Consider the following 5084-nt stretch of genomic DNA (forward strand, 5'->3'; position numbering starts at 1 on the left):
GAGGTGACACTAGGACCGAAGTGACACCAGGACCGAGGTGACACCAGGACCGAGGTGACACTAGGACCGAGGTGACACTAGGACCGAGGTGACACTAGGACCGAGGTGACACTAGGACCGAGGTGACACTAGGACCGAGGTGACACTAGGACCGAGGTGACACTAGGACCGAGGTGACACTAGGACCGAGGTGACACTAGGACCGAGGTGACACTAGGACCGAGGTGACACTAGGACCGAGGTGACACTAGGACCGAGGTGACACTAGGACCGAGGTGACACTAGGACCGAGGTGACACTAGGACCGAGGTGACACCAGGACCGAGGTGACACTTGGACCGAGGTGACACCAAGGCCGAGGTGACACCAGGGCCGAGGTGACACCAGGACGGAGGTGACACTTGGCCCGAGATGGCACCAGGACTGAGATGACACCAGGACCGAGGTGACACCAGGACCGAGGTGACACCAGGACCAAGGTGACACTAGGACCGAGGTGACACCAGGACTGAGGTGACACCAGGACTGAGGTGACACTAGGACCGAGGTGACACCAGGACCGAGGTGACACCAGGACCGAGGTGACACTAGGACCAAGGTGACACCAGGACTGAGATGACACCAGGACCGAGGTGACACCAGGACCGAGATGACACCAGAACCGAGGTGACACCAGGGCCGAGGTGACACCAGGACCGAGGTGACACCAGGACCGAGGTGACACCAGGACCGAGTTGACACCAGGACCGAGGTGACACCAGAACCGATGTGACACCGGGACCTCTTGAAACCAGAGCAGACAACGGGTGTGAGGCCAACGGAGCACTGGCAGGAAGTCGTTGCTCAGGATGCTGATGGAGCGATCCACCAAGTGGCAGACCAGGAGGGAAGTCAGGTTCAAGCCGAGGTCATACACAGGGAGCCGAATCACAGATCAGGAGGAGGGTCAGTAGACGTAAGCCAGGGTCATACACAGGGGATCAGAGAGCAGAGGTACCCAATCAGGGGGAGGAGGCGGAGTCAAATAGTCACAAGCCGGGTTCATACACAGGAAGTCTGATGAAGGGGGGGTCCCCACCACCCCCCCATCCCGGAACGCAGAGGCTTTATTGTGGCTTTCTTGCTTCCTCCTCAGCCCCTGGACCTTGTTCAAGGGATTGTTTTGTGAACTGCCGAAGCCCAAGTTACCTTCATCAACGTGGTCACACTAATGTATGGGAAGATACCAACCAGGTAGACACCAAACATGCCGAGATGACCCGCTCCAGCAGGTTAGATCTTCTGTGCGAGAACTACAACTAATTCCAAAAAAAACACATGATTTTGTATGATATACTTGTATTCTCTCCCTGTCATGCTGAGTGTCGGGCTGCAAGGACCTCAAATTTTTTTTTACAGTTTAAAGGAAACCTGTACTTGGCAGGAATGCTGAGGTGGCTGTTGCTGAGCCCCGACTTAAAAACAATTCCAGTTGCCTGGCTGCTTCTGGCCTTTGAGTAGCTGACCCTGCTCAGGAGTTCCGATTCATCAGCCATTCCCCACGTGTACAATTGCCGACCCACCATCAGTCCCGGTCCTCAAGGGGTTCTTCGCTGTACCAGTCTTCCACAGGAAACGGTTCTCACCAGGGCCGGATTTCCCACAAGGCCAACCAAGGCCCGGCCTCGGGGCAGCAGGGGGTAGAGGGGCAAGGGGCCCGAGGGTGGGAAGGGGGCCCCACTAGGGAGGTTTTCTGATGTGTCTATTCTAGAAGATACACAGGATCATTCTCTGGGATGATGTTGGTCACAGATCTCCTTTGTATCCCCTCCCCCACCCCCCATGACTAGATTTATTGCCTTCAGAGCTTCTGGTCATCCCGGCCAGCACTGACACATTAACCCCTTAGGCCCCATGCATTTCTTGCTTTTTGGGGTGCAGGATTTCGGGGGACACAGGATGCGATGCGTTTGCATGAACTCCGCGGACATTAATTATTTTTTCTAGCGATGTAACAATGTAACCCGTCGGCATTCCTCCCACACTGCTGAATGTCCTGCAGATCCGGGGGGTGAATGGTGGGTGAAAGTGGAAGGATCTGAGTGAATGTCTCTTATTCGCTCACTTTACAGGTCCCGCCCCTGGATGCCTTCATTCTGGACAGCGCTATGGACAGTGTCGGTGCTACATGAAGGATAATGGGCCGCGCTCACGGAGATGAAGACGAGATGTATCCATGGAGATGAAGTGGGAAAGCAGCAGACTAGAGTTGCCAGCCCAGAACGCTCCCCCTGTGCGGACTACATGGGTGGCGGGAGAATTTGTAGTTTACAGAGGAAAGCTGAGAACAGGGGAAGGCGACCTCGGCCCTCCAGCTGCTGTGGAACTACAAATCCCATGAGGCACTGCAAGACTCTGTCAGCCGCAGGCACGACTCCCAGAGGCAGAAGCATCATGGGATACGTAGTCTCACCGCAGCGGGATTGTTGCGGTTAGGAGGAAGATACCATTGTCGCAGTGCACAGGAAACGGCGAGGACGCTGGATTTCTGGCAGGATCAACAGATACGTTTCTGTACTTGCTGAAAACGTTCTTGGCCTGAAAATGGAAAACTAGTGCTGCCGCCGCACATGAGGACGGGGTGAGCTGTAATATATGATATGTGTCCTTGGGTGTAATTATCCTTTAAGTCTTTGTGGATTACCCCGACATATACACCATTATTATACCGAAAGTATCGGGACGCCTTTACACACACATGAACTTTAATGGCATCCCAGCCTTAGTCCGTAGGGATCAGTATTGGGTTGGCTCCACCCTCTAATGACATCCCAGTCTTAGTCCGTAGGGTTCAGTATTGAGTTGGCTCCGCCCTTTGCCACTATAACAGCTCCGCCTCTTCTGGGAAGGCATCCACAAGGTTTAGGAGTGTGTCTATGGGAATGTTGGACCATTTGTGAGGTCAGGTACTGATGTTGGGGGAGGGGCTCGCAGCCTCATTTAAGGTTACATTTCGGCTGTCTTGTCCAATGAGCAGGTTTGGAGAATCTCTGCTGGGGGAGTGATGGCGGCCAATCATCTGTAGTCCCTGTTCTGGTATTCGGACAGCGACGCTCCGGCCACTGATACAATACAACAGACCGGGGGTTGTCACCTTTCTGCACAGCACCATTGGCTTCAGATACACTTCCCCTCCGTGAAACGTTGAGGCTTATCACCGTCCCCTGCTTGCGCAATTTATGAATGGCGCTCGCTCTACTCTCCCCTCCCCCCCCATCCGTCAGACTCTTCCTTCGGGGCTTTCCTCACATTTGTCAACGGGGAGGATAAATCGAACCCGCGAAGCTGCAGGCGATATCAGGAGGAAGTTCCTGTTACAGATTTGTATCAGGTCGCTTCCTCCAACCAGAACGTTCAATTCTCTACTCTTTGAAAGTCAAGCCAGCCGGAACACACGCTGCATACAGGGCTTCTGTACGGGCTGATGTGGCCTCAATGCGCCGCCAATGTTCTTATTGTACCCCCCCGTACGTGGCTGCATAGAACGTGGTGGGGTGCCAATGCGATCCCAGGCCGGCAGCAGCCACTGCCCCGCCTCCTAATGACATCGCTACATGGGTGACGCCCAGAGCTCTGTCCATGGTAAAGACACCAGACTGCCAGATTAGAGAATAATTCAAGGTAACAGTCACTTAGACTTCTGGTGCCCAACATGTGGCCCTTTGACACTTATAGTGTGGCCCTTGGGGGCCCCTGCAGACAGCAATCTTTCTGTGCTTAAGTCAATGAAGGAAAAATATTCTTTAGACCGGCTTTTAGTTTCCTGTGCTGTCTAGGAAGGAGCTCAGTACGGGACTGAACCCGGCCCATACCCGAGCAAGATGGCGCTCCTCCCGGACACAGAAGAAAGCTCCTTCTGTGCCACCCAATCAGCTGCCAGAGAGGAATTCCCCGCCCCCAGCTTGACGTAAGCAAACGTAATTGACCTTATCCGGTCTATAAATGGCGGCTCTTGATGGACAGTTGGATGAATGGCTCTATATTTAGGATGTATCCGGTCTATAAATGGCGGCTCTGGATGGACAGTTGGATAAATGGCTCTATATTTAGGATGTATCCGGTCTATAAATGGCGGCTCTGGATGGACAGTTGGATAAATGGCTCTATATTTAGGATGTATCCGGTCTATAAATGGCGGCTCTGGATGGACAGTTGGATAAATGGCTCTATATTTAGGATGTATCCGGTCTATAAATGGCGGCTCTGGATGGACAGTTGGATAAATGGCTCTATATTTGGGATGTATCCGGTCTATAAATGGCGGCTCTGGATAGACAGTTGGATAAATGATATCTCAGGTGGTAGATCTGAGGTGGAATTGTTTGACTTGGTTGGTTGAATCCGATGCACTGGGGAGTCTCGGCTCAGTCTGGGATCTCGGCCGTGGGATTTGCTGCCCTCTGCTGTTCCCAGACCAGAATGCAGCCGATCCTTCTCACGCTCGGTCAGCAGACAATCAGGAGGAAGAGAAGGAAACAGTTCTGTCTTCAGTAAAAACATAGAATCTGTGCATATAACATTCCTATAGACCTGCGGAGGGGGGAATCAGATATTTAGAACATTGAACTGGTGACAGGAAGCTCGTTATCTGAGTGTGAAGAACGTGGAGGAGGAAGATGATGATGATGATGAGAGATATCAGTGCTGGGTCAGAAGTAATGACACTGAGGGAATTCCACCATCATTATGAAGAATCCTTCTCCACTGACATCAACTCATCCATAGAGAATGTTCATCTCACAATATAACATTAAGTGTTGCTGGTCGCTGTCCATGTTCAAGTCCCTGGCGGTTTAGAGGAACAAGCCCGTAAAATTGGGAAAACCAAATGCCACGAAGGTCACTGGTGATGGGGTTCCGGTGGGCTGTTCTGGGGACATTAATAAAAATGTATTTTAAAAGCTCTAGGTTTTTTTTTTTCATCTTTGACCTCTTGCTGGGAATGGGCAAGGGGGACCTCTGCACTAATTTCCCTGGGAGGGGGCGGGAATATAGTCACCCCCTTATTATAAACTCGGCTTCCAGATTCAACCAGTCCCCCCATT

Source organism: Nanorana parkeri, unplaced genomic scaffold (assembly GCF_000935625.1).
Source record: "Nanorana parkeri isolate BGI_ZX_2015 unplaced genomic scaffold, ASM93562v1 scaffold1354, whole genome shotgun sequence".
Taxonomy (NCBI): Eukaryota; Metazoa; Chordata; class Amphibia; order Anura; family Dicroglossidae; genus Nanorana; species Nanorana parkeri.